At 44.8% G+C, this 13,048-nt stretch overlaps 1 long non-coding RNA gene across 1 annotated transcript; it reads right to left on the bottom strand.

The window, feature by feature from the left end:
* Positions 1-3,343: 3,343 nt before the first annotated feature.
* LOC115201203 (uncharacterized) lies at positions 3,344-5,450 on the bottom strand. Its single transcript, XR_003879702.1, has 2 exons — positions 4,473-5,450; positions 3,344-4,326 (listed from the first exon to the last, which is right to left on the bottom strand). It is a non-coding gene; the product is annotated as an uncharacterized LOC115201203 (long non-coding RNA).
* Positions 5,451-13,048: the final 7,598 nt, after the last annotated feature.

Below are 13,048 nucleotides of genomic sequence, written 5' to 3'. Positions count from 1 at the left end.
CAGAAAAGCAGAACTTAATATTTGGTACAGAAACCTTCGTTTGCAATTACAGATTACAATTATCATACGTTTCCTGTAGTTCTTGACCAGGTTTGCACACACTGCAGCAGGGATTTTGGCCCACTCCTCCATACAGACCTTCTCCAGATCCTTCAGGTTTTGGGGCTGTCGCTAGGCAATACGGACTTTCAGCTCCCTCCAAAGATGTTCTATTGGGTTCAGGTCTGGAGACTGGCTAGGCCACTCCAGGATCTTGAGATGCTTCTTACGGAGCCACTCCTTAGTTGCCCTGGCTGTGTGTTTCGGGTCGTTGTCATGCTGGAAGACCCAGCCACGACCCATCTTCAATGCTGTTACTGAGGGAAGGAGGTTGTTGGCCAAGATCCCGTGATACATGGCCCCATCCATCCTCCCCTCAATACGGTGCAGTCATCCTGTCCTCTTTGCAGAAAAGCATCCCCAAAGAATGATGTTTCCACCTCCATGCTTCACGGTTGGGATGATGTTCTTGGGGTTGTACTCATCCTTCTTCTTCCTCCAAACACGGCGAGTGGAGTTTAGACCAAAAAGATGTCTTTGTATAATGAACTTCAGAGTACCCTCGTGAATAAACATTTGGACTATTGTAAACTGGGACTCTTGTCTGTTTCATTCAACCAGAATCTTACAAACTCTGGGTTGCAGACTGAGTAGATTAATTGAAGTTTATGAACATTGATAACGAAATTCACATAACATCTATGCATTCACCTTTCTATTTCACTTCAGATATCATGATATGTGAAGTGAAATAAAATGAGAAACGTAGTTAGACCAGGCTAGATTATGAAGGTAAATTGGAACAAAACTCGAAACTGTTTTGACCTTTGACCAGGTCAAATGTCACCAACCTGATTCAAGTGTTCTCCATGTTCCATTTATAGGAATGCTCACAGAGAGGGCATGTCTGATGCTGAGGGTTCACTTGCTGGTCTTCTCTATGTTGCATGTTTGGCTGCAAACTGGACATCTCTCGAACAGCTGCAGCAGGCAATCCTTGTAAGCAATATACTTCCTCATCTTATGAGGTGGTGTTGACTGGGTGGGCCTGTGACAGGGTGATAGAATAGACAGCCAAGTGGTGAATTGCATTTTGTTATAAAGAAAGGACAAAGCTTTTTGATAATGCACTTTACAACCAAAATGACTACTACTTGTATCTGTTAGGCTGTGTAATTAACCTACTAGTTTATCAAACCGGGTATAACATACATTACCATTGTTGATGAAACTCTCTGTGTAATCAGGGCAGTAACTAGGGTCAAGCTAATTCTAGGTTGTCACTAGTTACCACAGCCAGAAAGTCATAAAGCCTGCCTATTTCTACAATTTCTCTTCTTGATTAGGGCTAGGCCCCTATTTTCTCCACTTCCTGTCTGACTGACATGCCCAAAGTAAACTGCCTGTTAGTAAGTTTGTAGAAATGTTTTAAAAAATGCATGAGACTATAACACAATTGATATGGTAGGAGAAAATCCAAAGAAAAACCAACCAGAATTTTGGGGGGTTTTGAGATCCCATGCTCTTCCATTTCAACATATAGGGACGATGTTAAATCCGGCTCCCAGATTGCAATTTCTATGGCTTCCACTAGATGTCAACAGTCTTTGTTCAAGGTTTCAGTCTTGTTTCTTCCCAAACGAGGAAGAATTTGGAGTTTTGGAACCGGGAGTAACAGTTGGAAATCAGTCTGTGGGAGCACGATGAAGAGGATGCGCACTTGCTAATTTTACTTTTCTATTGAACATACTTCTTTCTGTATGAAATATTATAGTTTAGTTACATTTTAGGGTACCTGAGGCTTAAATAGAAACATAGTTTGACTTGTTTTAACAAAGTTTAGCGGTAGCTTTTTGGATTCCTTTGTCTGCATGTTGAACGAGTGGATTACTCAAATCGATGGCGCCAACTAAACTGAGTTTTTGGGATATAAAGAAGGATTTTATCTAACAAAATGACCATGCATGTTGTAGCTGGGACCCTTTTGGATTGCAAACAGGAAGATTTTCAAAAAGTACGTTTTTAACAAGAATTTAACCGATATAAGATACTTGTATGTACCAAAATGTTTAATATCCATAATGTTTATGATTATTTATTTGAATTGCGCGCCCTACAATTTCACAGGAAGTTGTCGACAGGTGTCCCGCTAGCGGGTTGCCTATCCCAGAGAGTTTTTATAATGTGATTTTAAACCTAACCTTAATCTTAAAACACACTGCTAACCTAATCCCAAACCCTGCCAAGCCACACCAATGTGTCAGAGGAAACACCGTACAACTGGCAACCCCAGTCAGTGTGCATGTGCCCGCCACAAAGAGTCGCTAGAGTGCGATGAGAGAAGAACATTTAGGCCGGCCAAATCCTCACCTAACCTAGACGACGCTGGGCCAATTGTGCGCTGCCTCATGGGTCTCCCGGTCATGGCCGGCTGTGACAGCCCAGGATCGAACCCAGGTTTGTAGTGACACCTATAGCACTGCGATGCAGTGCCTTACACCACTGCGCCACTCAGGAGGCCCCTTTGTAGTCAAAATGTTTCTGACTCATATCGATGCCACATAAGCTGTTTTCAATGAGTTACTTGCTTTTTAGGGACTGTCACTCTTTAATCAAATGGTTTCCTGGCTTGTAGGTAAGCATTTCACTCTAAAGTCTGTTTTTTCGGCACGTGACAACGACAATTTGATTTGATCTGATCCAGAGTGCCAGTGCCCCTTCTACACTCACTGTTTGGAAAAACAGTCGATGCGCTTTTGAGAAGTAGTGTGACCTACACAGATAATTCCTTAATAAGGCAGCAAAATGTGCAGACTGTGCAAGGTGTGTGTAGACTTTCACTAGCGACTGGAAAAAGAGTAATCCAGGGACTCACCTCTCAGGCAGGGGGACACTCATTTTTCTCTGTTCTCCATTTTACTGTAGTGTTTTTGTGGACTGGAGTCTGCAGAAACACTACAGTGAATACTGTAGTATTTACTGCAGTATACTATAGTATAAATACTGTGTAAAAAAGAGTAGTGTGTGTATATATACACTATATTAATTACTGTAGTGTTTTTGTGGACTGTGGTATACCGTAGTTTTTACTGTTGTCGTTTTGGGGAAATTACTGTAGTATTTACGAAAGTGTTTTTGTTGCATTATCTTTGACATAGAAGTGGGAAGCCTTCTCCTTGAGGAAACATACTGCAGAAATACTAAAAGAGCAAATGTTCCATAACCTGTAGTTAGGTAGGTAGGTAGGTCTGAGTTCTGAACATCGGGGCAGGGTACTGTATATATAGTACGTCCTGACTCCTGACACTTTTTAAATCAAACTTTATTAGAATTGCATTTCAACAATCTTGATACATTTTAGAGCACACATTTTGAAACAAAATATAACACATATTGCTGGGGAAATTCACAGGGACCACCACCTTTTGCTTTAAGCGCCTTTATCATTGGGAAAGTGCTAAACTATAACCAAAGCAAGATAATGATGATTGTGAGCACTTATGAATGCATTTTTCATACAAGCTCAATTAAAAACACAAACATTAAAAGGTAGAAGATACAACATTAAAATAATAAGGTGAGAGGAACAGCAGGCTATAGCATAATTGTTCATCAAATTTTACATCCTGTAAAATAATGTTTCTCTTCTGATCTGCCCTGGAATGTTCAGTGCTACCCCTTACCTCCTCCCACCTCTTCCTTTATTTCCCCCTTTATGTCTTCCTGTTTTATGTCCTCGCTCTCTCTTTTCCTCTGCTCTCCTCTTTCCTCCTCCTTCTCCCCAATGCCTAGCTTTGCCATTTTCTCCTCGACAGGCTCACTCGCCTCGACATGCTCTGTCTTCATGACACTCTTTCTCACTCTCTCGCACAGGGCTGGGAAATCATTTGGGAATATCTTTAAAATCTCACTATTATCCTGCACCATGATTGTCCCAGTAGTATAATACACATTTATAGTGCCTGCATCTGTTTTCAGTTGTTTGAAATATTCCTTAGATCTTCTTTCCCACTGTTGTCCCTCAGGATAGTGTTTCAGTATTTCCTCTTCCCATGTAGGACAATTTGCTGTGTAGAAAATGAGGTTGCACGGAGCCTTTTTTTTTTCATCACGATATAAAGTCTCTGGATTTTTATGCAAAAATCTTTTTTTAAATTCTTTCTTTTTTTTTTCATCTGTCATCCCCTCAGGGTAGGGGATGAGGGGGGGCAAATTGTTCAGTTGTTCTGCCTCTGCCATTTCTAGATGTGGCAACTAGATTTCCTTTGACTGTTTGTTTACTACCACCTGTAATAAAGATGAATGTTAATGTATTTATTATCTAGGTCACTCATTAAGAACATATTCTCTTTAAAAAATAGCCCCGGTTAAATATTAGGAGCAGGGCCCTATCTTTCCTTGACTAATGTTGGAAGTCTTTAATCTGTACTCACTCTGGAGCTATGTGTCCGCTTTCTGATCTCGTCTGTCTGTAGAAGATCTGTGTTCGTTCAGTTCTGAAGCCTTTTCCTCTTCCTTTAACAACCTTGGTGTAGCAGGAGATACAGTACTGTGTCCTCTCTTGGAAATTGTCTCCGTGTTTTCAGAGTTGTAAGGACAACTGAAAAGATGACCGCGAAAGAAGTGTAACTGGTGATATTTCCGCTGGTCACTCCCATATATACAGTAGGTTAATTTAAGGTGACGTGCCAGATAGAAAGATAAGCCTTTCTGACGTTCAGGTTTTGAATAAAAGAAAACGATACTAATCTGAAATGTGTGAGTGAACACAGATTAAACTTCAGGGATGAATGTTGATCGACTGGATATATTTGAAAATACGATGGTTGCCAATGATCAGGTTACATTGCTACATTGCCATCTAACTATTTATTTCTCTATCCCCACTCTCTTCATCTCCCTCAGTGTCCGTTCAGGAGAGTTTGGAGAGGAAGTTTGGAAAGCAGGGAGGACCAATCCCCGTTGTCCCAACCGCTGACTTCCAGGCCAGAGTCGCTGTGAGCACACACACACACACACACACACACACACACACACACACACACACACACACACACACACACACACAACTTATGTGGTGTGGAAATTATGTAGTGTGTTGGCAGTTTGATAACACATATTTCCTTCCTCTCTCCACTCCAGGTGCTTCTGAGAATATCATTGTTCACTCTGGGCTGGCCTACACCTTGGAGAGATCTGCCAGGGTAAGAGTGTGAGCGTGCGTACACATGTGTGTGTCTGCGTGTGTGTGTGTCTGCGTGTGTGTGTGTGTGTGTGTGTGTGTGTGTGTGTGTCTGCGTGTGTTTGTGAGGTTAGTGCCGATGAGTCAGATCCTAGAATTGAATCATATGTTCTCTATGAGACAGACTGTGACAATGCCCCCACCCTGGCCTGTGAAACCTCTCAATCACACCACCATGTGTATGTTTGTGTCAGTGTGTGTGACTGGTTTTGCCAGTGTAACTGGTATCTAACTAGTGTTTGTGTGTTTTGTCCCCCTGCAGCAAATCATGCGTAAGGCCAGTAAGTACAACCTGGGTCTGGACCTGCGGACGGCTGCGTACGTCAACGCCATCGAGAAGGTGTTCAAGGTCTACAACGAGTCCGGCATCACCGTCACATAATCACCCTATCAAAGTCAGACCCCTCCCATACTGCCCTGCTATTGGTTCCACCGCTTCTGGTCCATGAGACGGCTTGAAACTGGCTAACTAATGCGGCATGGCGCTAACCAGTGAAGGCTCCTCTGAGGAGGAAGGTGAGGACCATCCTACTCAGTGAATTTCAGAAAATTACATTTAAAAAGTTAGCCTTTTTAGATAAAACTATACTAAATATATTCACGTCACCAAATACCTGATTATAACAGAAGTCTCAATAGCACCTTCTAGGGTAGCACCACGGTATAGCCGGAGGGCAGCTATTTTCCTTCCTCCTCTGCTTACATTGAATTCAATACAAAACCTATGTGGCTCGTGCTCCGAGGTTCCAGTCCTCCACCGCAGGAACCTCGGTCTGACTCTGATGCCAAGGCGCCAGAACCGGCTGGTACCCCAGTACGCACTGGAAGGGAGAGAGGTTAGTGGAGGAGTTGCGAAGCGAGTTCTGTGCCATCTCAGCCCAGGGCACGAACTCCGCCCACTCCCCCAGCCGGTCCTGGCAATAGGACTGCAGAAACCTGCCCACATCCTGGTTCACTCTCTCCACCTGCCCATTACTCTCGGGGTGAAACCCTGAAGTAAGGCTGATCGAGACCCCAGACATTCCATGAACGCCTTCCAGACCCTAGACGTGAACTGGGGACCCCGATCAGACACTATATCCTCAGGCACCCCGTAGTGCCGGAAGACGTGTGTAAACAAGGCCTCTGCATTCTGTAGGGCCGTAGGGAGACCGGGCAGAGGGAGGAGACGACAGGACTTAGAGAAACGATCCACAACGAAGAGGATCACGGTGTTACCCTGTGAGAGTGGAAGATCAGTCAGAAAATCCACAGACAGGTGCGACCAAGGCCGCTGTGGAACGGGTAAGGGGTGTAGCTTACCTCTGGGCAGGTGCCTAGGAGCCTTACACTTGGCGCACACCGAGCAGGAGGAAACATAAACTCTCAAGTCCTTAGCCAAGGTAGGCCACCAGTACCTCCCGCTCAAACAGTGCACTGTCCGACCGATCCCAGGAGGACCAGAGGAGGGTGACGTGCGGGCTCAATAGATCAACCGGTCACGAACAGCAGACGAGACGTACAGACGCCCAGCGGGACACAGGACGGGAGCGGTTTCTGCAAGTAATGTCTGTTCAATGTCCGTGTCCTGCTCCCACACTACCGGCGCCACCAGGCAGGAGGCGGGGAGTATGGGAGTGGGATTCATGTGCCGCTCCTCTGTGTCCTCCGGTCTCCCTGTGTATGTGTGTGCCGAAGAAAATACCGAGAACAATTACACTGTGTTTGACTCGACCTGGCTAGAACTCTGAGATAGGACAGGGAGTATTTCTCAAGGTTTCTCTAATCTCGGGGGAATGGAACGGACAGCGCTGGGTAGGGATAAACAGTGGGGAGAACTCTGGGGAGAGATACAAACCTACGGTTTGTGTGGATGTACAGTGGGGAGAACAAGTATTTGATACACTGCCAATTTTGCAGGTTTTCCTACTTACAAAGCATGTGGAGGTCTGTAATTTTTATCATAGGTACACTTCAACTGTGAGAGACGGAATCTAAAACAAAAATCCAGAAAATCACATTGTATGATTTTTAAGTAATTAATTTGCATTTTATTGCATGACATAAGTATTTGATTCATCAGAAAAGCAGAACTTAATATTTGGTACAGAAACCTTCGTTTGCAATTACAGATTACAATTATCATACGTTTCCTGTAGTTCTTGACCAGGTTTGCACACACTGCAGCAGGGATTTTGGCCCACTCCTCCATACAGACCTTCTCCAGATCCTTCAGGTTTTGGGGCTGTCGCTAGGCAATACGGACTTTCAGCTCCCTCCAAAGATGTTCTATTGGGTTCAGGTCTGGAGACTGGCTAGGCCACTCCAGGATCTTGAGATGCTTCTTACGGAGCCACTCCTTAGTTGCCCTGGCTGTGTGTTTCGGGTCGTTGTCATGCTGGAAGACCCAGCCACGACCCATCTTCAATGCTGTTACTGAGGGAAGGAGGTTGTTGGCCAAGATCCCGTGATACATGGCCCCATCCATCCTCCCCTCAATACGGTGCAGTCATCCTGTCCTCTTTGCAGAAAAGCATCCCCAAAGAATGATGTTTCCACCTCCATGCTTCACGGTTGGGATGATGTTCTTGGGGTTGTACTCATCCTTCTTCTTCCTCCAAACACGGCGAGTGGAGTTTAGACCAAAAAGATGTCTTTGTATAATGAACTTCAGAGTACCCTCGTGAATAAACATTTGGACTATTGTAAACTGGGACTCTTGTCTGTTTCATTCAACCAGAATCTTACAAACTCTGGGTTGCAGACTGAGTAGATTAATTGAAGTTTATGAACATTGATAACGAAATTCACATAACATCTATGCATTCACCTTTCTATTTCACTTCAGATATCATGATATGTGAAGTGAAATAAAATGAGAAACGTAGTTAGACCAGGCTAGATTATGAAGGTAAATTGGAACAAAACTCGAAACTGTTTTGACCTTTGACCAGGTCAAATGTCACCAACCTGATTCAAGTGTTCTCCATGTTCCATTTATAGGAATGCTCACAGAGAGGGCATGTCTGATGCTGAGGGTTCACTTGCTGGTCTTCTCTATGTTGCATGTTTGGCTGCAAACTGGACATCTCTCGAACAGCTGCAGCAGGCAATCCTTGTAAGCAATATACTTCCTCATCTTATGAGGTGGTGTTGACTGGGTGGGCCTGTGACAGGGTGATAGAATAGACAGCCAAGTGGTGAATTGCATTTTGTTATAAAGAAAGGACAAAGCTTTTTGATAATGCACTTTACAACCAAAATGACTACTACTTGTATCTGTTAGGCTGTGTAATTAACCTACTAGTTTATCAAACCGGGTATAACATACATTACCATTGTTGATGAAGCCATCTGTGTAATCAGGGCAGTAACTAGGGTCAAGCTAATTCTAGGTTGTCACTAGTTACCACAGCCAGAACGTCATAAAGCCTGTCTATTTCTACAATTTCTCTTCTTAAAATGTGATTTTAAACCTACCCCTAATCTTAAACACACTGCTACCCTAATGCCTAACCTTAATTTAAGACCAAAAAGCAAATTGCTGGTTTCATAAATTTTTTAGCTATAGACAATTCTGACTTTATAGGTGTGGTAACTAATGGAAATACTAATTCTATGCTTTACAGATGTTGACCGACTGTAAGTTCCAGATTGGATTAGATTCAGGCTGGTGACACCGTTACGGGTTGTTGCTCCTAGTTCGCTGTATCAGTCAGACTCAGACATAAGTTAGCTACCACCATAGCTGCATACATTATTTTGTTTTGCACTAAACGATAATATATTTAAGTAATAATATTTCAGTATCTCTGGTTGTACTGACCACTACCGGTCGTTGCAGACCAAGCTAACATTACTGCTGCATAATTGGGAGACGACGACCTCCAAGCACCTGTTCTGCATACTAGCTAGGGTCCTTCAGCAGGGCATGTCAACCATAGAACTTTGGCTGTGGAGGCATGGCCAATCTGTATAGGGCCCGTGATCCTTTGAATGCTTTGGGGGCTATGAAACGATAGAGCCCCATTCAATGAAGGGAAGCCAAGTGGGCGGAGGGGTGATTTGCACGTGGAGCTTGGCAAAAGGGGGCATGATTTGTTGACATAATTGTAATCCAAACCCAACTTTAATTTATTCTGACACACTGAGGTTCTAAACTCAGTTTTAGACGAGACTAACTTCATGACCAAAATGTTCCCATTTACATTTGTATTTTTCTTTTTTATTATTAGTACTTTTTACCCCCAATTGGTAGACAGTATTGTCCCATCGCTGCAACTCCCGTATGGCCTCGGGAGAGGCAAATGTCGAGAGCCATGCGTCCTCTGAAACACAACCCTGCCAAGCCACAATACTTCTTGACACACTGCTCACTTAACCCAGAAGACAGCCACATCAATGAGTCAGAGGAAACACCGTACAACTGGCAACACAAGTCAGTGTGCAAGGAGCCCGCCACAAGGAGTCGCTAGAGTGCGATGGGAGAAGAACATTTCGGCCGGCCAAACCCTCCCCTAACCTAGACGATGCTGGGCCAATTGTGCAACTAAGTAGCTATGGGATGTAGTGGGTCTCCCTGTCGCGGCCGGCTGCGACAGTCCGGGATCAAACCCGGGTCTGTAGTGACGCCTATAGCACTGCGATGCAGTGCCTTACACCACTGCGCTACTCGGGAGGCCCCTTTGTAGTCAATTTTGACATTAGAATAATGTTTGACTCATATCGATGCCACATAAGCCATTTTCAAAGAGTTACTTGCTTTTTAGGGACATAAATATAAATATTTTGTCAGTCATAGCAGTGATATTCACCTTTGGTCGTAATGTATATGCTTTAAACCAAATTCTCACTTAGTAAACACAAAATTGTGTTCTAGACAATACTTCAGCATTGAGAGCAAATGTATGCTGAAATGCCAACCTGAGTATTGTTCCCCTTTGTAAGGAGACATGCTTACATGTCCCGGCTTGTAAGGAAGCATTTCATTCTAAAGTCTATACCTGTTTTTTTTCGGCACATGTGACAACCCTAATTTGATTTGATCTGATCCGGAGTGCCAGTGCCCCTTCGACACTCACTGTTTGGAAAAACAGTCGATGCGCTTTTGAGAAGTAGTGTGACCTACACAGATAATTCCTTAATAAGGCAGGAAAATTAAGTTGAGTTGACATGTAGAATCAGTGGCGGATTTAGGCATAGGCGACATGGGCAGCCACCCAGGGCGGCATCTTGCCGGGGGCGGCATGGGGTGCCCACACAAAAAAATGAAAAATACTAAATAGAAAATACACAACAAAAATATATTTTATTTTTTATTCCGAATGGTGACATTTGCACGATCGGTTTTCGGAGAGGATGCCCTGATTCTAGTTTGTGAGCTAGACAGGCTACTGCCTGGGAAGGTCTCCCACTCAGAAGTACAAGATGGGGAGGGGGCGGAGGTAGGTTGACCTCAGGTCTCCCCACTGGAAGCCCGAGGTAGGGGGAAACGTGGGAACCTATCAAATAGCACACCACTAACTTTGTACAGTACTGATGCAATTAGTAATGCAATTAGTTGTGCAATTTAGTTTGTATGTTTTTTGTTTGAAGTGCAATAATCAGGTTCTCTTCTTTATAAGTGTGTTATTCTATTTGTATGATAAAGGATTTGTGCAATTTAGTTGTATTTGTGTGTTTGTCAGCAATAGGGCAGTAGTGTAATAATTTGATTTCTCTTTATTTGCATTTATATACATCAATTTATTTATATTTGGCTTTGTTACTGTTTTTGAGTCTGTGTATATATATTTATATAGTTTTAAATGTTATTATTTATTTGTGTTGTTCAAAATGACTGAATAAAAAGAACAGTTCGTGCAGAATGGGGCTTTGTGTAGAATAACCAGCCTGGCTGCTACCTTGTCATTTGGCTCACAGTCAAATGGTGTACACTACACAAGAGATGGGTTCGCCAGTCATAGGGGATGTCATGCAGTTCAAATCCTGTCAGACCAGTCTCATTCTGATAAAGCTACGTACAGAGGGAGTGTGACCGTGAGGACCAACCAAGTTCTGTCACATCCCAAAGGGTCTGACTGTTAGCTACCCAAACATCACCCAAAGGGTCTGACTGTTAGCTACCCAAACATCACCCAAAGTGTCTGACTGTTAGCTACCCAAACATCACCCAAAGGGTCTGACTGTTAGCTACCCAAACATCACCCAAAGGGTCTGACTGTTAGCTACCCAAACATCACCCAAAGGGTCTGACTGTTAGCTACCCAAACATCACCCAAAGGGTCTGACTGTTAGCTACCCAAACATCACCCAAAGGGTCTGACTGTTAGCTACCCAAACATCACCCAAAGGGTCTGACTGTTAGCTACCCAAACATCACCCAAAGGGTCTGACTGTTAGCTACCAAACATCACCCAAAGGGTCTGACTGTTAGCTACCAAAACATCACCCAAAGGGTCTGACTGTTAGCTACCAAAACATCAAATCAGATCATCTGTTTATCATTTACCGTCACTGAACAGACCAACTGGACAGCATTTCTACCCTCAGAATGGTCCAGAGTGCCAACTCCACACATGAAAATATATAATAGTGTAATAGTATTGTCACAGGGGTCGTTGAAAGGGGACCAAGGCGCAGCGTTTAAAGTGCTCATGCTTCTTTTATTAAATGATAACACTTCAACAAAATAACAAAAACGACAGCCAACAGTTCCGTCAGGTACGTAGACAAAACGGAAAACAACTACCCACAAACCCCAAAGGAAAAACAGGCTGCCTAAGTATGGCTTCCAATCAGAGACAACGAAAGACACCTGCCTCTGATTGGAAACCATACCCGGCCAATACCTGGAAAACAAAACAGAAATAGATTACTACAAAAACTTGACCAATAAACAGAAAACCCAAAACCACCCAACACAACCACCTGTCACGCCCTGACCACTCTACTATCGCAAATGGCCTCTTACAAGGGTCAGGATGTGACAGTACCCCCCCCCCCCTAAAGGTGCAGACCCCAACTGCACTCAAACAAAAACCCAACAAAAACAACCCCAAACACAAAGGGAGGGAAGGGAGGGAGGGTGACAAACGTCTATGGCGGCTCATGCGCTACACCCAGACCCTTCCTCTGCCGCCGATCCTCCAGCAACGGAGGTGTCTCCGGACCAGGACGTAACCCCCGTTCCGCCCGCAGATCCCTCCGCTTCTGTAACCCTGGCCTGTGGATCATTATCGGAGGAATTGGACTGTAGATCCTTACCGGAAGCTCTGTGCTGTTGGCCACCGCTGGAGGATCTGCGCTGCAGGCCGCCGCTGGAGGATCTGGGCTGCAGGCCGCCGCTGGAGGATCTGGGCTCCAGGCCGCCAATGGAGGATCTGGGCTACAGGCCGCCGCTGGAGGATCTGGGCTGTGCACCGCCGCTGAAGGCTCTGTGCTGCAGACCGCCGCTGAAGGCTCCGGGCTGAGGAGCGTCGCTGGAGGCTCCGGAGCGTCGCTGGAGGCTCCGGCTCCGGAGTGCCGCTGGAGGCTCCGGACTGGAGAGCATTGCTGGAGGCTCCGGACTGGAGAGCGTCTCTGTAGGTTCCGGACTGGAGACCTTCGCTGCAGGCTCCGTGCCATGGATCATCACTACTGGTTCCGCGCCATGGATCATCACTGGAGGCTTTGTGCCATGGATCATCACTGGAGGCTTTGTGCCATGGATCATCACTGGAGGCTCCGGGCCATGGGTTACCACTGGAGGCTTCGTGCCATGGATAATCCCTACAGGCTCCGGGCCAT

Source organism: Salmo trutta, chromosome 10, assembly GCF_901001165.1.
Source record: "Salmo trutta chromosome 10, fSalTru1.1, whole genome shotgun sequence".
NCBI lineage: Eukaryota > Metazoa > Chordata > Actinopteri > Salmoniformes > Salmonidae > Salmo > Salmo trutta.
This window is presented reverse-complemented; position numbering and strand designations above follow the sequence as displayed.